The sequence below is a fragment of the Neodiprion virginianus genome, chromosome 2 (assembly GCF_021901495.1).
Source record: "Neodiprion virginianus isolate iyNeoVirg1 chromosome 2, iyNeoVirg1.1, whole genome shotgun sequence".
Taxonomy (NCBI): Eukaryota; Metazoa; Arthropoda; class Insecta; order Hymenoptera; family Diprionidae; genus Neodiprion; species Neodiprion virginianus.
In genome coordinates, this window is record NC_060878.1 from 3,051,111 (window position 1) to 3,077,157 (window position 26,047).

Here is a 26,047-nt window from a genome sequence, read left to right on the forward strand (position 1 = left end):
GAAGCTCGCACAGGGAGCTTTATCGGATGCTCGAAACAGGCGTTCGGGTATCCCAAAGGGGACGGTACAGCTTTTTCTTGGAAATACACCGGAAAAATGAACTTTTTCGGGATACTTTTGATCGCCGTGAAAAGGAAAGGGTCTTCATCGACGATGATCGAGAAAACGACCGAACGAAAAATCTGAAACCGATGGGACTTGGAAGACGAATGAAAAAGTTTTTAAAGAAAAATTAGCAAGAAACATGTGTGAAGATGAAAAAATTTTTGTTTTTCTTTTTTTTTTTTTTTTTAAAACGCTGTACGACAAATTCCCAATTTCTAAATCGTCCGATCGGTTTCGCATTTCCTTCAACGTTTTCTTTTTCGAATTCTTCACTAGGGTAAAACTCGAAAGCTCGGAAACGAATCGCATTTTAATATACAACGCCTAACCGCGCCTGAATTTCGATTGGACTCAAGGCTTCGCACCCTTACAGAGGTAAAAAAAAGATACACACCGGATGAAACCGTGCAGGAGCGTCATTGGGGCCGACGCCCCAATATTTCGTTAATATTTTATCGCGTACCGGCCATCAAGCCTGACTCCCTCTTACCTTACATATTTATACCTACCCCGGCCCTTTTTCGAACGTCGACGAGGTGAAAGAGAAACGTAGATATCGTAGGTACGAGGTACATGTATACATATATACTCGGCTTTGTGACGGTGTCTTATTAACAATTTAACCCAGCCGAAACGAACAAAGAACCAAAAGACGCTGTGCGAGGAGAGAAGGACTACGAGTCGCAAGCTTCTGTTTGAGACGAAACTTGTAATACGACTGAATTTATCCGTCTTTCTCTTTCTATCGTTCGTCCCGTCCCAACTTTCTTCCTAATTCCGTTGTATATCTTACTTCCTTACTTCCTTCCTTCACTTACTTACTCACTTCCGCATTTCTGCTCCGCAGATCAAACTCAAAGCAAGAAACACGACGTGCAGACGACGCGCCGCGTCTCGAGTCTCACGGTTATCAACCCCTTCATAACATCCCTCGATTCAACTACGAGCTCCTTGAGCTTTGTTTTGAATTACTTATCAACTTCATGCCACCTGACGAATAATAAACAACTCTCTGATAATACCGTAACATCTTCGGCGAGTAATCGCCTTCGCAATTATATCATAACTATGAGAGAAAACCTTGTATTATTCCACCAGGTCATTCTATTCGCCAACGTACGATTTATTTCACGCTCAAAATCTCGATAAAGTCGATAAAAATTTCAGCGTAAAAAAGGAAAAACGTCTAAAGATAGACGTAGGTTTGGAATATGATAAATCGTATTTGCATAAAATTGAAACATATTCTCCGACACGTATCGTATCACATATTGGGTATACACAGATTTTGCATCTGACAGGATTGTTACCGGGCTGGTTGGACCGGTGACCATGTTCATATTATACGCACTGCAGAGGCAATATGTACCTATACGCTAGGATTTTATTGAGGATTGCACATCTGCCGGGGTGGTCACAGAGATGGACGAGGGTGGTTGCATTGTGTTGCACGAGGTACTCATCCGCGTCATTGGATCCGAACTGTGGACCCTCATCCCCCCCTCGCATCTCTCTCTCTCTCTCTCTCTCTCTCTTTTACTTTATTCAATTCGTACTTGTCATCCACCTCTGTTGTTAACATTCTATTTTTTCTTTACGTATTCATACTTGTGCAATTAGTTTCACCTCTTCTTATTTTTCGGCGAATTCTTTACTTGTGTCTCTGATTTTTTGTCCAAGCACTGGCATGGGCATAATAAACCTTATCTGTCTATCTATCTATCTATCTATCCGTCTATCTACCTACCTTTCTGTCTATCTATTAGTCTGCCTATCTATCTATCTGTCTATCTATCTGTCTGCCTATCTATATATATATATATATATCCATCTGTCTATCCATCCATCTGTCTGTCTGTCTGTCTATCTATCTATCTGCCTAGCTATATATCTATCTATCTATCTGTCTATCTATCATTATGTCTGTCCGTCTATCTGCCTATCCATCTACCTATCCGTCTGTCTATGTATCTAACTGTCTATCTAGCTATCTGTCTATCTATCGATCTATCTATCCGTTGAATTTTAGTGACCCATTGATTGTAATCAATCCTTTTGTTTCACCGGGGGAGGTCAGTAATGAACTCAAAACAATTGATTATCTATCTATATATCTGTCTATCTATCTGTCTGTCTATCTAATTATCTATATATCCATAAATCTGTCTATCAATATGTCTGTCTATCTCTGTCTCTATCTCTCTCTCTCTCTCTCTCTCTCTCTCTCTCGTATGCGTAGGATGCGTAAGGTATAAGGTGTACGCAAAAGAAACGTTGATACATCCTTTGCAGTGTGAAACTATCGTCATAGCTGCCATACATGCGATACGTACGAAGCCGGCAATAAATCTGGCAAGCCTTCGCTATTGTGAGGATCAGATTTATGAAGGAATTAATATTAGATCTAATAAAATATCACCGATATTGGATTTCGTCCCGGCGCAGTGGGGCTACCCTTCCTCCGTACGATACGTATACGTGTACCTATACTACCTTCAACCTTCAACCTTCAACCTTCAACCCTCGCCGGATGTTCTCCTGACACACATTCTATATCCAACAACGACAATCCTCGATGTTTCCTTATCGCGTTTAATCAAAACGGTTCAGGTCTATTTCCTGTCTTAGATTAACATCCGGTGTTCGAATCTAGATGATGAAAGAAACTAGATTCATTAAGCATATGATTTCTCGATTTTTTTTTTTTTTTTTTTTTATGAAACGAATATTCTGTCGTAACGAAAAATTGCCTCGTCGTTTTAATTAGTAATTTGATTCAGTTGCTATAAATTGGGCACTACATATTTACCTCATACATATAATGCCAGGATTTTATTAACTAATTCCCTTACATATCTACTTGTTAAATTGATTTCGTCGAATGATAAGTCTTTACGAATCGAGAAGAACGTGACGATAAAAAAAGAAAAGAAAAAGATTAACTTCGCGTCGTTTAACTCTTAAATTCACGCTGGTGAATTTTCGAATTTCGAGTTCAGTTTCGTAATCAGTGACGCCAAAAACCGTGTGACAATAAAGTTTTATCAAAATCGAATAACTATTTGAATTTACATCCGCCGTTTTGAACTTTCGAATTTTGAATTCAGTATTCGTAATTACGACGTAAAGAGAATCGTTCAGTTTTATTTCGTAAAATTTTTTTTGTTTTTTTTTTTTCTAATCAATTTAAATTATTTTGTCGGGGTAATAATTAAATTCGATATACCTTTAATCTCATTTTGCATTTGTTAGTAAATTTGTCATCCTAATTTTTATATCAAAAGATTAAGTTACTTTAGGGATAACAGGGTTACTTTATATCATTTATTCTTTCTTTTTTTTTTTGCAAATTTTTGATGAAGTTAAAAATTATCCTGGATTCGATTTCCCTGTATTCAGGATGCTTCAGTCGAGCTTTAATTCGAATAGATTCGTCGGGTTTTCCCTTAGCCGACAATTTTCGATCCATCTTTCGTACCTGCAATAACAGAGACCACATCGGAGTGTAGCGATAAGGAAGAATGAATCGGGGGGGGTGGGGGGGGAGGGGGTGCAAAAGGGAGTATTTGATGCGACGCGAGTGGTTCGAACCGAGTCGTGAATACCTTTCGGGAGGTTTTTAAGTAATGAAAACGGCGCTGGTATGCAGTTTAAGAAATTGACAGGGGTTTCTGCAGATTTGCGTGGTATGCCAGATGTGACGGGCGTATTTCGTTCCCTCCGAATCTACGGATCTAAAGAGGCAATGCCAACCCCGTTATATCGTACGCGATGCAGCAACCCGGTCCGAATGTCATCCAAACAATATCCTCGAAACAGCAGTTATTTCAACGATATTACATTCCGAACACATGCGTGCACACGTGTTTGTCTATCACTCCCGATTGAATTTGCAAGGATATTGCCATATGCAGCCGGTCTCAGTTCCTGAAACGATTCTGGTAAACGTATTCATATTTATGATGCTGCCTTTTTTGTACGACACTTTTGGACGACACCCGGATTGAGGGGAAAACGCATCGTAAAATTTCGTACGTTTTCAGAGCGAGTAAAGGTGAAAAATTTTCATAATTAAGCTCAGGGGGTGGGGGACTAGAAAGAATGAAAATGTGTTAAAAATTCAATTCAACTTTATACACTAGTTAAAATAAAACATGCGAATTTTTTTTTTTTGTTATTTCTAAATGATTTGTCTGATATTTTTTTCGATGAAAATCAGCGGTACATATTAGTCGCACATGATTGTGTTTTTCTCTAAGTAACGTTTTCTCATTAATTTTGCCACGACAACTCAAAAACGCTCCAAGATACGACGTTGATTTCTGTTTTTCAAAAAAAGATGTCAAACTTTCTCTACAAAGCGAACCAACGTCCGTGTCAAAAAAATAAATCTTTTATTCCTGCGTCAATGAAACAAATATCGTCCATTTATCCAAGTTTTTCAAATTTTAGCCACCATTTTTTTTTAATTTCAAAGTTTTGCCAAGAAAATAAATTTCAAAATTAATCACAGACGATTTTGCCAGCGTTAAGACGTGAAGAAGAAAAAAAAATGAAATAAAAAAAAAAAAATGGGTGCGTGTACTTATGTACGCGCGTGAGAAGTTATACTTCTTTGGCATCATTAAAAAACAATAAAACAAATAACGGATGTCTTACATTATATTTAAATAATCTATTAAATTTTTGTCACGAACTTTTTATTAAATGTTCTATTAAATTTATTTCTTTATTTTGTAAATATTAAATAACCAATAATAAATATTCAACATTGATAATTTAATAATATTTAGTATTAATTATATTAAATAATGATATTTTAATTTAAATCAATAAATAATACATACGGATAACTAACCTCAATTATATTGGAGCACTTGAAAAAGTATTTTAGCACAATTTTTTCACTAATATTCACAAATTTTTTGAGACTTAATGAATTCGGTTGAGTGGGCAACTTCATCCTGTTAATTTTATGTTACAGTGATGCGCGCGCATCTTGAAATTTCACTCTCATCAGTTTTTCATAACGCGCCTAAAGAAGTATAACTACCCTACAGAAGACTATTTCATTAAAAATTTAATTACACAAGAAGAATGTTGTAATGAAAAATGTTTTTCTTAACTTTATTCGATTCAATATTCCGTCAGGACTTTTTAAACTAAACACGGCAACTGGGGACGCCGCTACTCGTAATTCGAAAATTTACTTATCCTCTCTTTCTAATATGCCGATCATAGATATCGCCGAATTTGCAACAGCGGTTTTCAAATTTCAGTCAGAGAAAATCCCGGAAATACTTTCGACTATAACTTGTAAGTTGTCACCGTGGAGGTCTAACGCTCTGCCAATCGTTATTCATTCACCGATACATATTAATACTTGTATTTGAAAAAAAAATTTCTACCAGGCTCTCTAGATTTTCCAAGGCATTGACGAGGGTTTGGTTGAGAAGGTGCCCTTTAAGGGTGCCGTCGGATGAATTTCCAGAAGCCGAATGCGGCTCAGCCGGGATTCAGGCCATATTGCTACCGATACGGGAGGCAGGAACTGGCACACGTTTTCCGTCATACGTTATAAGTACGTACGTGTGTATATACACACACACACAAACATGTACATATATATATACACATATACGTATTATGCGGCTTGACGGCGATAAATGTCGGCGGTGTGCCGGTTAAGATGAATATTCCTGACGGTTATACATTCCAAACTGTATTCATATTGTATACGCGTATATTCGCGAGATGAAATGTGGCTGCCTTACGTATACATATATATATGTATATATTGAAAGTCTCAATATTGGAGGTGAAAGGAATATTTTTACCCTAAACCTTAATTCTAGCGTTAACATTAACCGTGATCCCCGTTTCCGTTCATTTCTTATTTCCTTTCTTGACGGAATTTTTACAAATTAAGATACGCAAGTGAAATTTTTTGCCCTACGATTATACGTATATGCTGCAAAGCCGCTGGTTTTTTTTTTTTTTGTTTTTTTGTACACGGTTTTGAACAAGAAATGATGTACCATCTCCGTGACGAAAAATAATTCAGGAAAAATCTTCGCTGTTTTCGAAATTGATATTTTTTGATACAAACAAGAGTGTCGGAAAATCCATGCGCGAAGTTGTTCGAAATAGTCGACAGGAGATTTGAAACAATCTGAGGATTCTGATTGTAGTGAATTATTGTCTGGTTGACATTTGTGTAATTAAGGAGTTTACGTTTACGTTTTTAAATAAATTAAAACCACTAAAAAGCCGTTTTTCGTACTACTAAAGCTCTTCAATTTCATGTTTTATGACGTCTACGATCATGAAATATAATTCCAGAAGTAATGAAAGTAGCAGAAGTGAGACAGAAAAGTAAACAAACTTTCTCGGTAATGTGGTTTGTATATTCGTATACATTCCATTCTTCTTCGTTAAAAAATATCAATTTCGAAAAAAGCAACGATTTTGCCATAATCATTTTCCGACATGGGACGTCACACTTCTTATCCAAAACCATGAAAAAGAAAAAATCATCGGCTTTCCAGCATATGCGTATGGTAGGGATAAAATTTGACTTGCGGGTCCCCTTAAAATTCAACAAAATCGTTGAATTCTCGCGTAAGTACGAAAAAACGAATAACAATTTTAATTAGCTGTTTTTTTTTCCACTGTAAATTTGACAGATTATTGTTTTTGAAAGATAAAGTGCATCTGTGTTGCTTTCCGCAGTATCGTTAGCCTTGACTTAATAGACGGTGTGCACTTTATACGTAAACGGTGAAATAATACACGAGAAGAAACAAACGGAAACAGAAAAGCTGCAGACGAGTGTTGCAGGTTTTTCAAAGTGAAAAGATGTAAGCAAATAAATCAAGGCGAAAAAGTAGAGGAGGTAGAAGGCGGTAGAAAAGACGTTACGACAATATTTAAATCTCGGTTTTTCAAACGGAGAAAAAGAGAAGGAGATATTTGGTAAAAATTATTCCGTTCTCAATTATTTGTTCATATTTTTTATTTATTTATTTTTTTCTATTTGTTTTTTCTTCTCTGAACGGTAAATCATAAACAATTGTATGTTTATGTTATACGTAGCAAGTGTAAACCCCTGCAGTTGGCCCGTTTGATAATTTACGCGTAGGGAGGCATGCATTCGGTGTTTTTCTTGGACAGTGAAAACATCGCACCGGAAAAACGTCTGTGCTTACACGATTAAAGGAGAATGTATGGACCTACATCATGTCCTATAATACATAAGTAGAATACGAGAAGCGAGTGAAAGCGTAGAAAGTCTGTTTTGTATTTTTCCCCAACCTGTTGTATTTCATAGACCGCGGATCGCTGCAAGAAAAGCACAAGTTTCTGCTAAGAAAAGAAAGAGAGAGAGAGAGAGAGAGAGAGAAAATAAGGGATAAAAAAAGAGGGAAAAGTTGATTGCGAAGTGGGAGATGAAAGATGAAAGGTGAAGGATACGGGGGGTGAGGGAATGGAGAGATCGGAGTAATAGATAACCAGACGAAAAATACCCCATGGCCCGCACTGCTTTATTCGCGAGAACGAAAATGGTACGCCTGTAACTTCGAGACGACGTCTCGTTACCTCTCTAATTGTCATAAAAACGTCAACAGTTAATCGACGTCTTGAGGTCGTGAATTTTTTCTTAAATTTTGAAAAATTTAGGGCCGTTGTAGAAATTCGAGAACCGAGTTCTAGGGAATTTTTGTTTTTCCCTAAGTGAGATCAGGACAGAAAACAATCAGCTTCGAATCCCTTTATACGAAAACCCAAATGTTCTTTATAATTGTTCATTACTGAAAATCAATCACCGTTATTAAAATCGAGGACCGTTTTAGAAATACGAGAGCCGAGTTCTAGGGGATTTTTGCTTTTCCCCGAGTGAAATCAGGGCAGTGAAAACAATCAGCTTCGAACCCCTTTATACAAATATCTAAAATGTTCTTTGTAATTTTTGATCACCGCGATATCGTCGAGTGAAAAATATATATATATACCAGTAACATATACAGGAAAGTTCGCAACTGGGACGGAGATTTTTCACTCGTTTCAAGAAAGGGAAGAAAGAGATTAAAAGGTAAATAAAGAAAGGAATCCTCTTGTGCATTGCGTGGATCAGCATCTGGATAACGTTTACGTTTAGAGAACCATACAGAGCGTAAGTGGGTTCATAGACGTATTTGTTTATTTTACGTTTTTACCCTCCTTCTTCCAACAGGGGGTTGAGAGGATAAAGAGAGGAGAACGACGATTCCGGGGGTGGAGTAAACAGCTCGTGAGTCGAGCAGCTCGCGTTATCTCATACAGCAGATGTGTTACGAGTCGCGCGTATAATATAAACGTGCACCGGTGAACGAGGGTGTACAGTGTGGACCACATCCATGTTTTATGACCGGTCTAATGCATAATGCCGGATTATTTGTCTTATCTACCATGCATCGCGCGTATGAATATTATACACAAGTTGTTACAGCATATACCATGGAACCGTAGTACCATGGAACGTCTCTCCAGCTACCCATAACAACTCGTCATCTGCCGCGTTCCATACGCAACACACACACACACACACACACACATACACGAGGCAAAAACAAGCCCCTGTTACACCGCATGTGCTTCGAGTACCGCCATTGCACCATGAGAACGCTTTGGGATTATTTGTACACACCGTAGGAGTATTAATTCAGGCCACGTACGATCTGCGCTTCGTTTATTGACAGTCCTCCTTCTACGCATACCTACTTTCGAAAGTATCCAACCGTCCGCTGAACTCCGTCACTATTATCGACGTTATTGCTTGTTTACCATCAATTGTTCACGACTCAAAAAGACGCCAGGTGCAGCACGGATATCATCGAATCTACCGATGACTTTTATACATTCGTAACAAGTTCACATGGTCTTCCAATTGAGACGCAGGACGTTGGGTTGGTTTATAAGCTTCTTTTCGTCGAGGTCAATGGTAGAGCTTCACTAAAATACGATGTTTCTGACCATGTATACGACCGAGCTTCAGACATTTGACAAAACTTCCATCACTTTGCAGACCTTCGGAAGTTTCCTTCATTGCACTTCAGTGACTGAACTGCAAACGTCTTCCATAAAATGTACAGACCACATGTCAACGGTCCTGATGTTCCAATTGAGAAGCAGGACGTTGGTTTGTTTTATAAGCTTCTTTTCGCCGAGTTCAATGGTAGAGCTTCACTAAAAATACGATGTTCCAGACCATGTGCGACCGAGCTTTTGACATTTGACAAAACTTCCATCACTTTGCAGACCTTCGGAAGTTTCCTTCATTGCACTTCAGTGACTGAACTGCAAACGTCGTCCATAAAATGTACAGACCACATGTCAACGGTCGTGATGTTCCAATTGAGACGCAGGACGTTGGTTTGTTTTATAAGCTTCTTTTCGCCGAGTTCAATGGTAGAGCTTCACTAAAAATACGATGTTCCAGACCATGTGCGACCGAGCTTTTGACATTTGACAAAAATTCCATTACTTTGCACACCTTCGAAAGTTTTTCTCATCGCACTTCACCGACTCGGTGTGTGAACGTCTTTTACAAAACGTAGAGTCCTACACGTCAACAGTGCTGATTGTCAGACTGCGTGAAATGACGGTACGCGTTCGGTGGAGAATTTCTGAGGGAATTTTGGCTGCAGTGTAGAACCGACGTGTGGGTGCGATATTGGCCATCGTGCTGGATTCGCGAGCGTTGGTCGAACCGGCTCTAGCTCACGTCAGCGTTAGGGACCCATTAGCTAATGGCCACACCGCAAGCCAGCCATCTGCCCGTATATATACCTTACCTATACTCGCGTCGCTTTTATTCGACGATTACCACCGACGCGAACCTCGTCCTGGTACTACGGTGGTGTTCTATCGAACTGGCTTGTCGCCTGGCCCACCTGGCGCACATTTTTGCCGAGATGATGCCCAGGTGTGTGGGTACGTGTATTATGCACAGTTGACAATTTACTTTTCAACTTTGACTGACTTTTTAACCACAATTATTATTATACTTTTCCCATCTACACGTTCCTTTTTCATCCAGAATCCATTCTTTCCCATACGTTACAAGCAAATCCCGTAGCGGATCTTTGTAAATTTTTTTTCATCAATTTTTTCAACTCGTTACGATTTTGCGCACGATGAAATTGAACGGAGCTTCTTTGAAAGTATCGTTAAGTAAGTAATTCAAAAGTTTTGTCAATTCTTTTTCTTTCGTGTCTCTCTATCAATATCAAAGTTCTTGGAGAATAGTCACTTTTACTTAAGAAACGAGTTAGTTAAAAGTTTGCCCTTGTTGCACAGCGAATGCAGACTTGAAATTTTATAAGCCTCTGGAGCATTGAGCTTTGGTGGTTTTTGGTAAGAATTTTGGTAAAATGTCAGTATTCAATTCTCCCACTACGAAAAAATTCTCAAATAAATTCTGGGCCTAATCATTCATCTTGCAGATAACAAAACGACCGAAATTTTCTTTTTTCTTTTTTTCTTTCTATGTCAACGCCAGAACAAAGTGCTCGAGCATTCTTCAAACTCTTTTTGGTCCGTCAATCGTCGGTGAAAACGATTGATCCGGCATATTTTCGTTTCTCATAATATCCTTCTATTCGAGAGGGATAATTTTCGCTAATTTACGATTCAAAAAACGTCGTCGGCGGTCCTGAGACGCAGGTATAAACACGCGCATCACGTGTATTTTCATCTTCTTTATTCTTGATTGGGTAATTTCGAAGACTCGTTGAAAAGGAGATAGATTAAAAACACGAGGCGGAAGGAAAGTGGTAGGAAAGAAAAACAAGAAAACGACCATTCCCACGACTTTAAACGTTACATGGGGCTTTGGGTGGGCTTCGAGGCGCGCGCCGCATATAAAAGCACGCGGTTTGATGGAGGACATCACCATTTTTCTCCTTATTCCATCTCCTCTCGGACGGTTCTCCTCTGATCGCAAAGAAAGCGAACGAAGGAGTCAATTCCCGGATCCGAAACTCGCCGAGTCCGAATGCTCGTTAACGTCTACCGAATAGATAGTAAATTATATTCCCATAGGACAAGAACATAACTTGCATATACATTACGTATATAATTATAATGTAATTGCGTAAATATATATCCTGCATTAGAAAACGCACGGGAATAAACAATTAATTACGCAGCCTGTTAAACGGCCAAAGAATTATCGATAATAATCGATTATTTTTTCCCGATTAATTTTTCGGATCTTACAAATTCGATTATTTTTCCTCACGATCTATTTCATTAAAGTGTCAATTATTATCATCGCCTTACTTACTAAGTACGAATCTGATATAATAAGTGAAAGAAGAATGAATATTTTTGCCTGAAATTGAAAAATATTTTTAAACGAAACTATAAATTATCGAAAAACTTTTCCGCTATTCGGACTACGTACTAAACTTTACGAAATTTTGGATTCAAATTCATAGTTTGAATTTTTTTTTGGGTTGGATTAATCGACGCATCGTTTATTTTCAGCTCAGTGTGCGATCGCTTTATAATAAACGTATAAAAGTTATTTCACCGAGATTTTCTCTTTCGTAATCTCTCGTCGATTCTCGATCATAATTGGCAGGCAGAGGCATTTAATGCCAGGACTGCCGACCGACTGACTGATCGTTTGATTCCGAGACCTTTGAACGTGTCTGTACGTACAGCTCACGCGTCGATCATTGATCACCCGGGTTTTTGTATGATTTCACAACTTTGGCCAGCAGAGAAGGAGAATATAACGCGCGTACTACTAGAATGGTAATAATAAGAAGAATATGCGGCCGGATGATGAAGTGGAAATGTTTATTTCTCAGAAACTCGGAGTCACCGACCGCGCAACGTAGGTTCAACTTGGAGGGCTCAGCTCTCACCATTCATCCGTTCACTATTCCCTAATTATCGTCCTGCATCCCGTGCCAAGCGGACGTTCTCGAATAAATAGGTATCTGACCAACGCGAGCTAGCGTCGTTAGGCGATAATAAAAAATATACGACGCTGAACGAGCTTTGACAAACGGGGACAGCCTGCGTTCGCCCATTTTCCCATCATCGTCGTTGTCATTATTATTATTGTTGTCATTTTAATAATTCATGCAAAGCGCGTTGGGTGAAGGTTGGAGAAAAACGGAGAAAAATGGAGAAAACCTCCCTCTCTGATATTTTATATCTATACCAATATACAAAATGGATAAAAAAAAAAAAAAACACGGTAAAGGCCTTGTGAAATTTATACCTACATTCTTCGTTGCTTGTAACAGCTGTGATACACAAGTTTTTGAAAATGTCCCTCACAACGTCAGAGCCTGGTGTTGTCGGCGCTATTTTGTCGTCACGTAACTTAAGTTTTTAATTTTAATAAAGGGGAATCTCAATTTTTTGTGTTACAAACTAATCGCGTCACGTTAATTAATGAAACACAATCGATAATGTATATCTGTTGCCTTATCCGCGTGCGAAAAAACGTGGCAAAAAAGTTAACTAGCTGTTAGCCTGATTGAATTGGGTGATGTTTTTTTCCACCAGAGGACGCATCGCTAAGTGACAATCCCAATAGTCGTTGAAATGAATCTTTCGAAAAACTCATTGTAAGAAATAATGAAACTATGAGACAAGAGGGTTTATAAAAATTATTAGAAGGGAACCTGGAATGAAATAAGTCCTGCAGGATGATTCGCGAAAGTGCAGTCGTATCGAGGTTTGAAAGTTGGCTCTGGTTCCGCTCTTCGTCTTCTTCTTCTCCTTCTTCTTCTTCTTCTTCTTCTTCTTCTTCTTCTTCTTTCAGCAGAGCATCCCGCCGTCGTCTGAATAGTAAATAAGAACGCGGGTTCCTATCTTCTCTCTTCTCTCGGCGAGTTGTGATCCAGCTCCGTAGCCGGTCTCGCGTTCATTTTAACGAAGAATGCCAAGAACGAGGCGCCCTTCGCATATAGCGCGACATTGTTCAAATTGCGGAGAGTAGAGACATCGATCACGCCGCGGTTCTCGGCCTCCGGGGAGCCGCTCGACCCGACGGTGAAACGTACGCGTCGCGACGCCGAAGCCGACGTCGACATCGAGGAGGACAGCAGGTGGGGAAAAACCCAACGTCGGTTTTCATCCCCCCACCCCCCACCCCCGAACCACCATTGTCTCGAAGTCGCTATTGCTCCCACACATATATATATATCGGACAATTTTTACCGCCGAGACAGACTTCGCGGATCACGAAGGGCGAAGGAAAATGGAAAAAAAGCCTACGAGCTTTTGTGTAGGTACTACAGCTTTCCAAGTCCGTGCGAACGGTTGCGTTTCTTATACACAGATATACATGCTCAACCTACGAATGTATATTCTTCGGGGAAAGACGTATTCACTGATTGCTTTTTCACTCCGGGGTCATACTTTTATGCAACGAGTATAAGAATTTTGTTTCCATTTAATTTTTTTTTTTTTTTTTTGTTTCTTGATTTGTTTTACAGGACTATTACGTAGACCGTGGAAAATCGCTAATCATCTACCGAGGGGTTTCATTTTACGGTATCCATAATCAGTTGCTTTCTTTTCAGGACTCTTGAACGACTCGAAATTGCGTTTCACGACGAAATGAAAAGAGTTCGGAAAAAACTTGTAGCTCTACATTTTGCCTGGCTTCTAGCATATGATATAGATATTAAATGTTCTTTTACTTTCATTTACCTTTTCGTTGATCGGTTTTTTTTTTAATATTTTTTTTTTTTCTGCGCCTCTCTCCTCCTATTTTTGGAAAGAAACGTTCTCGAAGGTAATGATTAGAATTTTACCAGCCGTTCGACCTTTAACCTGCTCTGGTCGATTTCGACCTTGTCGTATATATATCTCGAAATATCAGATTCCACGTATCTGAAATGCGAAACAGGATTTAACAATAACGTTCTATACACTATTCTGAAAAAAAAAAAAAAAAACACCGCAAGAAACGTTCATTCGAAACAGAAATAAAGAAATGCATTGCAGTGTTTTTGTTCAAAATTGAGTCAAGCCATTTTTCGCGTTTGAGATACGTGGAATTTGACATTTGGAAATATATACAAAAACGTGTAAAGCGACCAGGGCTTCTCCTTAAATCTCTCCATCTCTCTCTCTTCGAATCTTTGTCCTCCGCAACTTTCATTACCACCCAAGATATGGCGTGTGCCGTAGGGCTACAAAGCCCAGCAAAGAGGGGTGCAAATTCTCTTTACCAACCCTCAGCCGAGCTTCTTCTTTCCAGAATTATACGAGAATCGCGGTGGAAGTAGTATAACTAATTAATCCTTTTAACAACGGTCAAATTTAATTAATCCTAAAGTTATGCGGTTGGAATAACCCGACGAGAGCCGCGCTTCCAACTTTTCTCGCCGATCCTCAAACCCCCTTTTCATCTACAGAATTTTGAAAACCACCTCTGTTATAACGTCGCGACGAAACTGGCAGTAATTTTTGGTATCTCTAATAGTGGTTAATCGCCCGTCCGATTAAAATAAATATTCGCAGGAGGATTCGTATTGGAACAAGTAATATTTAATAACGAATACAGAGCTATTAAATATCTTAACATTACGCGTCTTCTTTACGAATTGACGCCGGCCATAGAAAAGGTTGGTTATTCAGAGATAATATCTCACGCACGTATCCGTGTGTCTAACTTCTCCAACGGACCTTGGTCTAACTATTTTTAAATTCATGCTACTACGACACATTTTTGTCCAACGACATATTTCCTCGAATTTTTTTCCCCTTTACTTTTTTTACCCGCCACCCTTACAATTCGGGAATTACCCTTCGCTGTGTGTTGCCCACCGCAAACCGCCGACTAAGAGACCCGCGTCTCGTTCCGGGGGATGCTGAGCTTGCGAACACGTGTATCTACATCCACCCATACATGAATGCATTGCGGCGGGTCGGTACATGCAAAACCAACTCGGGCACAGCGTGCCGCCCTTCCTTATATTCCCGCCCTCCTTCTCGTTATTACATTATATTCCCGTTGTTTTACCGCTATTACTATTATTACAAGCGTGTTCGAGGGGGCTGGGCGTTCCGGCTGCTTTAGCCCAAACGGCGTCTATTCATTAATTACGAATGTACAGGTATAACGTATGTATGTACACATTGGGACAATAAATCTGAGATCGATAATTTTTTTCACCAGACAGTTATGTTGGCAACACAGAGAAACCTACAGCGCCACAGTCGGCCGAGCGTGTAACAAACTCAATCTCGATAAACATAACATAACCCATGACCGTCGATTCTAGCCTTAGAATACCGCGAAAATAATGACTTATTGGATTGACACAAGCCCTCTTTTCGGATTGAGGTTATCCCCACACTGGTCAACCTTATCGATCATCGATACTCGGTAAGATGTCGGTATCGGGATCGATACGCAGAAGCGGCTTTATATATCTACTTATTGGATATGTTGAATTATAAGCACAATTATTTTACACGGTTGAATCTAAAATGCGAGAAAATATGTATAACGATTAACGTTCGATCGGATTTCAATTTTATAGAAGCAAAACAATTACCGGATTAAAAATAGATAGAGGATGGTACTCGGATTTCAATATTTGCCTTTCAAGATCTACTCGTAGATCTTTTTTTCTGTAGTTTTAATTCTCCGTCGTGTCGTGACTACTCTAATTACACGTATTCGTGACAATCGTATTGCACGTCGTCTGCTAAAATATAATCCGCAAGCACTGCAATCCGAAAGCTGCGGTTTAGCAGGGTGACCAACTGTTTCTAACCTCAAAAATATCGACAGTTGTCGGTGGTAGTTGTGCTCAATTCGCAACTGTCGAAATTTTTAAGGTTAGGGACAGTTGGTCACCCTGGGAAACAGCCGCTTTCGGATTTCAGCGCGTGAGGGTTAAATTTTAGCAGAGGACGTACACCATGCAGTCGTTAGAAATTCACTCTGCATACATCTTTTGATGAAACAGACTTTCTTCTCATGTCAATTTCAACGAGGACAAGTGTTTCGTGACTCGAGTCACGTAGCGTGATAGAAGCACGGGGCATATTCTGCGGTCAGGACGCGCGAACGGTAAAATCACCGTACAGAAAGAAGGCGGAGGAGATGGCGTCGGGAGTATAATAGCGATGAAAAGAATGATATCGTGCGACTGAATAACCCATCGTCGTTAGCGAGACCGAGGTAGACGTCGGTGGTGAGCGTAAAATATTATTATAACAAAACGCAGGCAGACTCGCCCTTCTCAAAATCCCCCCTTACCGCCTTTACTCGACTAAACAGTAATGAGTTCCATTTCAGCGTTTTGCACCGCGCTTCCTTTAATACCCTCGGAGCCGGGTTTTCAACAAGTGTTAAGTTGTACGGAGGGCATAAGGCATAAGGCGGCATAACGAGGTCGCCGAGCATTGAAAGCGGCTCGCGAAGCGTCGGGGAACAACGAGAACCGGCCAACCCTCCGTCCTCCTAGGAAACAACCGGCGAAACCGTAAAAGTTAATGAACGAAGGAAATAACTGTTACGAAGAATCTCTCCTCCAGTCGGTTCGCCGACTCCGGCTGCAGAGACGCTATAACAAACGGATTGAATTTACTCCGCTTGGAGTGATATTAACAGGGGTGAGGAAATCGAGGCTTTAAGCGGCGCCGGTTCTACTTCGATTTCTTCGAGTCACTTCTAGCCGTGGTGTGAATATACATGGTGTACCTAGAACTCCTACGACACGCCATTTTCTTCGAGATCAGAGCCTTCAAGTAATTTTGTACCAACTGTCTAAAGAAATCCCTATATTGTTAGGGAATTTTTTTTCTTGTCCGAACGCTACCATGTACGGAGTTTAAAAGACCCGCTCGTTTTTTTTCCCACGCAGATCTCAACGTCACAAAAATTAATCACCACCGATCTAGGGTATTTTCATGCCGTTGGTACCGAATTTACTTAAGGGGGGAAATAGGTTTAGGACTACGTTTTTTTAAGTACCTAATCGTCATTCCTTTCTTGCCAAAAAAAAAATCATGAAAATCACCAAAAAGAACGTAGTCCTAAACCTGTTTCCCCACTTAAGTCCACTCCAGCGCGAGAACGAAACTGTTTTAGAAAAAGAAGTTGCACGCCCAGGCACACCATGTTGGACCATACATAACACCTGGAATTCAGAGGCTTCGCCGAAGCCGCAAGTATGCCAAGTAGCGCCCTCTGCGCGATTCAAAAGGAAGTTCAACAGAAAGTTATTCGCTATTTTTGCAGTATCCCAACGGCCGCCGTACTTCGCGCAGCGACCTTTTAATAGACGCTCTGCAGCAGCATTGCGATACATCACAGGTGGTAGCCATCAAGACCGGCGACCTTTGATAATGGATGCAATAAACGTACGCGGGAAAATCTTCTTCGTACCAGCGATAAACCGCGGCGCAGGCTTCCTTGGGTGGGTGGATGGGCACTTGGTGTGTGTATACTGTATACGTTATACTGGTGTACAGTTGGAGGTTTTATGGTTTCGTGACATACGGTTATTACCGGCAGTCCTCTCTCTATCCCTCTCGCAAAGGGCGAACGACCATCTCGAGCCACCCCCATCCGCCCTTCTTACCGTTTCACCTTTTGCTTCGCTTGCCTAGTTTGTAGAGACCTGGCAAGGCGGTTGCTGATAAGAAACTTGCTGCACATGATACGGTTTTCAACTAGGCAACACGCTGCCGAATCTACATTCGGAAAAATGAACACAGTTGTCTAGGCGTTTTTGATTCATCCAAGAATGCATTTGATTGATCCGGTACCGGGGGGTTGAAAGTTGAGAAGAAAACATTACGTATAAAATCCTAGTTTTAAATTGTCAACTCTTGACTTGAAATTCTAATTCAACGAAGAGAAGAAACCCCTCTACAGTCTACACCATGTCATCAAGATTATTATTCGTAACAATATCGTTGCTTCTTACATTTGGGTTTCTCTGTATCTCGGATGTTTTCTAATGTTTAAAAATTTCTATTTATTAAATAACTAAAAATGTTGTATTGCAAACTATCGGATCATCAGGTAGAGATGTTAAACTGATTCCGTGAATTTTTTTAATAGCTTTTGGACACTGCTAAGCGGGGTGTGAAAAATTGCCAAGAACGATATCCTGATAGACGGCTGATTGCGTAATCAAAAACACACGACACAGGGTTATAGAACAGTGTAGACTTTTTTGATTTTTCGTCAGTCATACTGCATTTCGGGCTATTTTAATCTAGAGGTCCGAAAAACGAACCAATTCAGAGTATTTAAAAAGCGTTAAAAAAAAGAATATAAAAATGTGTGCATAATTGCGTCAAAGTATACCTACAACCAAGGAAGAGATTGATTGCACGGTATACTGAGGAACCGGAATTAAGAAGGCTACAACGAAGCTGAGAACTGGATACCGGAAACAGTTGAGTGCGGTGTTACACGTACTACGTAAACCAAGAGGATTTTGGTAGTGGTGGTGTGGCGGGGGGATAAGAGATGTGAAAAAGGGTGTAACGTCGAGTCCGGAAAAATAGAGGATCAGAAACGGAGACGAGGAGAGAATAAAGCGCGTGTAGTCCAAGTGATAAATGGTAATTGCGCGCGACCTGCAGCGCAGCGCGAGGAGAGTTCGGTGCTCACTTATGGAACGGAGGCGAACACGATGAACACGACAAACACCCGTTCCTCATTAGAAGCTTGTTAGAGCGCGGGTGACGGAAGGACCGTCTTCCTCCTCATCGTCTTCGTCATCGTCGTCGTCGTCGTCGGTGGGACCGCGTCTTCGAGTCCCACCAGGTCGCCTTCGTCGTCGCCGTCGCTAACGGCGGCGATGACGGATTCGCCGCGGCCCTCGACCCCTGCTGCCTGGAGGTAACGAACCCAACGAACGATCTCCGGGACTTTTACGACGCCGCTTGGCCGTCGCAACGCCTTTTCGAATGCGCATTAAGGACGAATGGGATCCGTAGTTTGAATCGAAAGTTAAGAGGAGGAAAAAACCGTTTATACATTCTCCAGGAAAGGTGTTTGCGATCGTTGTAGTGAATACGAACGAAACAACATATCTTCTGTGCGATGGAAATGGGTTTGAGCGAATTTACACGACCTATGCTGTGATCAACGTCAAATGCTTCAGAAAAGGTTTGTCACGGTTCGAACGTTCAAACTTTTTAAATTATGGTATTTTTCATACGATTATAATAGTTTTCGGATTATTTTTATCGACGTAAAGGTATCCAGTAAGTGACCGAAATAACATTTCGTAAATAGTTACGTCTAGAGTGGTTAAGAATAGATTTATAAATACTCGTCAATGGTTATCAACGATACCTAATGTAAGGTTTCTTGAATATTTTTGTACAATTTGCAGAGATCTGACCAGTGGGAAAAACAAGTCCGAAAACATTTTTCGCGCGTCAAAAGCACCAGAATTTAATCATTTGAAACGTTCTAGCCATAAACTCCTATCTCGAATTCTCGATATCTTAGCTTCTGTTGTTCGAATTTACTCAAGTTTACTTCAAAAAAATTCAAATTGTGAATTTCTCGATGACTAAAACCAATTGCTGGATGGTGCGACACTACACATTTATTTTTTGGTAATTTTAGAACCAAGGTTCAAACAGATACAACCAAAAAAGGTCAATAATTGGTACAGGGTTAATAACTGGTATACTAATCTTACCGGATATTTTTGATTCAAGCTTGAAATCCCATTCGCATGCTTACACTCTATACTCCTTTTCTTTACTTGAGCACCACTGCTCAAGTATATTGTAAAATATTTCCCAGTTTTGAATTGCACCGATTTCTCTTCATCCTCGGTGGAGCCTCGGTCAGATTCGGATTTCCAGACATTTCCGATCCAATAATCGAGCGAAGCTCGTCGGCCCGCAGGACGACCGAATTTCGTCGATATCGAGAATGTCGAACCGAGCTTGCAGTTTGCGGAGCCCTACTAATTTCCTCTCCACGTCCCAAATCCCGGCCAATAATAATACAAACGTGGGCCATAAACACAGCTCTCGGAATTATGGGACGTTACAAATTTACCAGGCACGCCTGTAACAGAGGCTCCGTATAATATCCTGCCACGGGGAATAAATCATCGTGGAATTGGCTAGTTACGCCACATGGTCCTTCGGCTTTGGAGCACCGGTCTTAGCAGGACTTAGTTAGCATCCCCCGGCTTCAGTTTCGCACAAATTGGCGATCCGGCGCGGCCTAAGGTGGTGGGTAATGGAGACAGCGAACCGTCCGGCCGTCGAGATCAGTCAGACTCGTTGGGTAGAACAGACTGCTGGATCATTGGGAGGCATTGTTCTCCCGTCAAAACCTCAAGACACCGGCCATCAGCCACCCAGACCGAAATTCGAAAGCTGGACGAGGCTCTGACAGACGTTATTCTTGACGGGCGGCTCTCCACCTTCCTCGAGTGCTTTTCATCCCGAGCAACGACTTCGTACAGATAACGAACCAGCACACTCTCAACGGAGTCTGTCATTCTCCCACGGTGAACGCGACCGGTTGACCTGAGATGAAGACTTCCAAGGCAGAGTCTCCCGATTCAAACTACGCGCAAAATATCACTCCATCTCTTCGGAGCCTTCCAAATTCTCTTAAACACTCCAACGTTTGTTCGTCTCCTTATGCTTACTTGAGCAAGATCGATGTTACGCTGCACCGTATAATGATGCCTGGCTCCAAGTGGAGGCTTGTACCGTCAGGTTGCCGCGTACTCGTCGAGTTATTACTCCTCCGTTGAAATAGATTCGAGACTCTCGTGCTTTCATTCGGATACGGTAATTGGACCGATGGAGCATCGGAATCGCATTCGGAAAAAGAAAACGTTGAGGGATCAACCACAGCCAAAGAAAATATCGCACTTACAGTCAACCGTCGCGGTAAGAGTGACCGGTGTTACCAGTACAGTAGGTACAATTATACTGGATTCAGTACTTTTCGCTCCATTCAATAGATCGGTACGCCTTCCGTAAACCTCGTACGATTGTGTGGTGGTGGTCTCTTCAACGTTTATTTTTTATAAATTTTTTTGTAAAGGTACAAAGCACACACCATAGATGGTCTTGGGATGCATTGTTCCATCTAGCCGACTATGAACATGTCTTCTCTTCTCCTTGTTCTTATTGCTCGTCACCGTCAGCACCTATCAATGAGACGTTGCTTTTTACTTTCCATAGTCAACAGATATACTAGCCAACCACAGTGACACATGCCCTTAGAGAACAGTAATCCAGCCAATGTAGAAAGCCTAAATAAATTAAGAGAAGAAGAAGAATAGCCAACCACTTTAACAATATTGTTTGAACTTGCCACTGTATTTAGTATATAAATCCCACTTTCAGTACATTTTGGCGCTGCTGTCTAGTACGTAACGAAATAGAAGCAATTGGTTCTAGTCGTCGATAAATTCACAAAGAGTGCCGTCAATTCATAACTTTGGAAAATAAATGGGTCAATAGTTAATTGGGTCTAAGCGTGTTAGTAAATGGTACGGTTACCTTACCTCCAATGGAGTTAAGTCCAAGGCTAGTTCCGTGCAAAGTGAGTTCGGTCAGGCGTGAGATACCCTTGCTGCCAACTAGAGCGAGGCTACTGGTGAACGCTATGCGTGTACCAGTGATAGGGTAACATAAATTTATGCAGGAGGATCAGCGATGTGGTAATCGACACTAGCCGAGAGACCTTTAAGCCAATCTAGAAGCTGTCACCTCGTTTGAACCATCGGACGAGTGCCCTCCGATACACATTTGCGGAGACTCGACTCGACTCGACTTGACTCGATCCGTATTTCTTCCCACGACTTGATCCCGAGTCCTTGGAAGGTCTCCGGATCCACGTGCATGAGTTCGATCGGGACGCGCGAGTTAGGAATCGTTTTGACTAATGGACGGTCGGTTGGACGCGTGTACCGATAAATTGGGCTCGCCTTGTACGCCCTAGGAAAAAAGCTACGTCGAAGCTGCTGGTCGGTGACTCCGCGACGACTTAATCTTCTTACATTTTCACGCTCTTGACAATAACGAAAAAAAAAAAAAATCTACAACAAAAACGAACCTCCAGGCTTAGCTAAGAACGGATTTACGCGCACTTCCGAAGCTCCCGCTTATGATACCTAAATCTGTACCTACAGGAAGATCCCCGGATCTGATTACGAATCAACGTTTACTCAACGTGTAAACTGAGCAAAATATCACTTGTTGCAATAATTGTTCCTAACGGAAAATTATAGCTCAATGAGTTTGTTGATTTATAGTTTCGGGTAATGACTTTCCTTGTACTTAATGCCGTGTAATTTCTACTTAATTGAATCACGAGCGATAAGCTGAACAAACTGATACTTCGATGTTTTTCTTGGCGTCTTTCCTCCTACACTTTACGAAGCACGCATTCCTTTCTAAAATTCTATGCATGATGGATTAAATAAATAAACTTACTTACTTAGTTCCGGGTAAGCACAATGAGCTTTGATCTCTGTAACCATAAAATCTATGAGTAGGTACATATGTCATACTGTACTGTACTTTTTTCACCATAAGGTTACTTCTACCACATTTCCTTGTAAACTATTCCGACAATTTCATACCGCAGTTACATTTCACCAACTATACTAGATTCAGGCAAACATCCGAAGCAGAAATTAGCTTCTGTCCACCTCGCAGAAACGCGGAGTGTAACACAAACGTAATCAAAGGGGGAATGTGCCGTGATGCAGAAGCTTGTACGGTTACCAATTTATAGCCACAAATCGTGATCCCCGGCGATTCATTATTGAGACAACGCGTCCGCGGATCCAGTAGCTCTGTCCAGTAAACAACAATGAGACTCTTACGTAAGAGTCGTGAGCTTTTGCTCTGCAAGCTCGGTCCAAATCGTAGTCCTGGTAAGAATCCCGGGTGCTTGCGGAGTTCGTGCTCAAAATCGCGGTTTCAGGATCACCGAGGATCATCCGACAAACAGAACCAACCACCCCTCATCCCCTATTAGCCGGGCATATGTACGCATACAAGCAGACGGTAGAACACCGCCTCTCGCCATTTCTCATCGATTCTCATAGGATCAGATACGAGATGAGATGCAGCAAAGATATCGCTCAGCCGACTTAAGGGGGAAATAAAGTATTATACGGAGAAAGGGGACGGACTTTGAATCATGTTTGGTGATTCGGGACGCCGAGTGATTGTGCAGTCCGGGAGAAACCTGGACCACCAGCTCACCGCGGGGTTTCCCCCTTTTTATAAATCTTCTTTTATTCCCCCCCTCTGCACTTTCGGCTTACGGGTAATTTTCAGGTTTTCCACTTTTTCATTTTGTATTTTTAATTCCCTTCTTCTTCATTTTTTTTTCTTTTCTTTTTTGATTCTTTCTTCGCTTCGACGCTCCGTCGCACATATGTATGTATGTATATATAGGCATATATTCATATACGTATATATTCGTGATGCAGGAAATTTACGAAATGCGAGCCCCTCTCGCATCTTCGGATAATTAAGGAAAGTTAACATTCCTTGTGCTGACGTACACGCTGGTTCTTAACTCTTGAGGCACGTAACCGATGGATGACTATACTTCACCCGCTTCGACCTCCCCGTCTCACTCACTCACTATCCTATACACGCGTAATTCCATCTCTTACATTCGTCTCATCTCGCTGCGACAGTGGGGGATGTGTATTTTTAATACGAGGGATTGAAATCTCGGATGCGTTATTTTTCGCGCTGTAGTTGCTTTTTACGCTCTTCTCTTCGATGTAATTTCCCCCTTCTTCCTTTCTTCTTCTTTTTTTCTTTTTACTCGCGTTTCGCTTCAATCTTTTTCTCTCCACATATTTCGTACCGTGTAAATACGTTTAAGTACGTATACGTATACCTTTGCAAATTTTATACGTAAAATACATACGTACAACGTATGTTATACGCGAGAGAAGAAAACCGCGACCCGACTGCAGAGTTACAGTATTAATTTTTAATTAGAACCACCTTCCCGGCTTAACCCGCGAGGGATCTTACGGACTTGTTTCATTTTTTCCCCCCCTTAGTGTATACATATATATATATATCTATATATAAAAGTTATACATCCTTCAGAACTCGGTTTTATTTTGCCTATGGTGCCCATGTCGCAGTTATTCCGTTACCTTAATTTTTTCTCCTCACCGAAGGTATTGTACACACTTTTCTAAATTAAAACCTTAATTAATTTTCATCGGTGTAATTTTCTGGTTTATATTGTAGAAGATAAAAAAAAGGGGGGGAGGAGGAGGGGGGAAGAAAAATAAAATAATAAACAAGCAAATATAGGTGAGATATATATATATATATATATATATATATATATATATATATATATCTGAATTTTTTTCATAACCCTGTAACATTGTTTGGTTTTGATGTTTTATCATTCAAGTCTTTTTTTATCGTTTTGTTTTTCTTTAATTTTTTTTTTTTTTTTACCCCGAACGATTAAACTTCGTGCGGTGAAATATTTACAAGTCAGGCAATCTCGAGGCAGGAAAATTATATTGAACTTCACGAAGTGCCTATTATAATATATATAGACTTCTTTCAGGCTTCACGTTACACTTGTGAGCGTGATTCTTGTAGAAATGCATGCACAAACACCGAAACACGTACGAAAGAGAGTAAAACCAATTTTACATACTTTGAATAAAAATTCAATTCGAAAAATCTGTAAGGTAATTATTATACTTTGAGGCTATTTTTAAGTGCCTCCGAATACGGTATAACCGTACATAAATTATACAACCATGCATTATGGTTGACACTGAGCACCGCATTCGTAGGGAAATAACACGGACGATGCCGCAGGAGACTGCGATATTAAACGATTACGAAACCGAAATCGTCGGGATGAAATGAGACCTAGAAAGCGAAAGAGAAAAAGGAGAAAGGTTAACCGCGAATAATGCGAGGTAGAGAAAAAATTTAAGAAATAAAAATGAAAAAGGAAGGAGTGAAAGAAAGGGTGATAAAATGATATCAGCCACGTTGTACTAATTAATTTGAGCCCTTAATTCCAACCTCCTCCTCCTTCTCTTCTTCTTCTTCTTCTTCTTCTTCATTTTCTTCTTCTTCGCGGTTCAGGGTGCGCAATATTCATTTTAATCATGATGATATCCTCGAGACCTGTACCAAGGTTGAATTAAGTGCTCACCGTGGTAGACAGAGAGAAAAATTATAGTCTCCCCGGTTATTTTTCATACACGGATTATAATATATAGCCGCAGATTCTGATTCTTCTTTTCTGGTTTAATCTCTAATAATATATTTTAATTAATTAATAAAGTGACGCTGCAGGAAGATAAACGAGTATCTACGAAGCTCGTAACTTTTTGGTTAAAAGACTTGGCCGGTCTTATTTTATAGTACTACGCAGTACATGCATTACGCACTAAAAGTTGACTTTAAACACCTTCGTATCTTGCGATCGATGTTATATAAGCGTATAGATTATGTACACCGCGTAAATACCTGCGCCTACCTAAAATCATCTGCATAAACTCATTCCCATGCAAATGAACATGAATATCGACACGGCATCGACTCGAGGAGGTTCGGGTTCAATGCTACTAGCTGCACGAGAAACTCCTGCGAGTGTCCTTCTCCTAGGAATCGAGATCCCCGGATCTAGATGTGCTCCCTGATTACTCGAAGATACCCTTACAATGAGAAAAATTTCACTTGTTATAGTAACTAGAAAAATTCGGTAAAACAGGTATCGTTAAAAAAACCGTTTTGAATATTGTTCTCGATCCTTTTTTGGTAATTGCAACGCAAAATCAGTTTCTGAGGTTTACTCTACTTTTTTAAGTTAAACAAGGCTTCAACGTCAATCTAGGAAACTAATTTTCATTTTCTACCCAGAACTATATTTTTCGACTGTGGT

At 40.5% G+C, this 26,047-nt stretch overlaps 1 protein-coding gene across 4 annotated transcripts in view; it reads left to right on the forward strand.

Annotated features, from left to right (window-relative positions):
- Positions 1–26,047, forward strand: part of LOC124297413 (epithelial discoidin domain-containing receptor 1-like) — a 143,221-nt gene that overhangs the window by 59,076 nt on the left and 58,098 nt on the right. The window contains exon 2 of one of the 4 annotated variants that reach the window (XM_046748410.1): positions 5,517–5,686. The exons of the other annotated variants lie outside the window; for them this stretch is intronic. The gene's annotated coding sequence lies outside the window, so the exon portion shown is untranslated. The remainder of the gene's footprint in view (positions 1–5,516; positions 5,687–26,047) is intronic. 4 annotated transcript variants of the gene reach the window in all.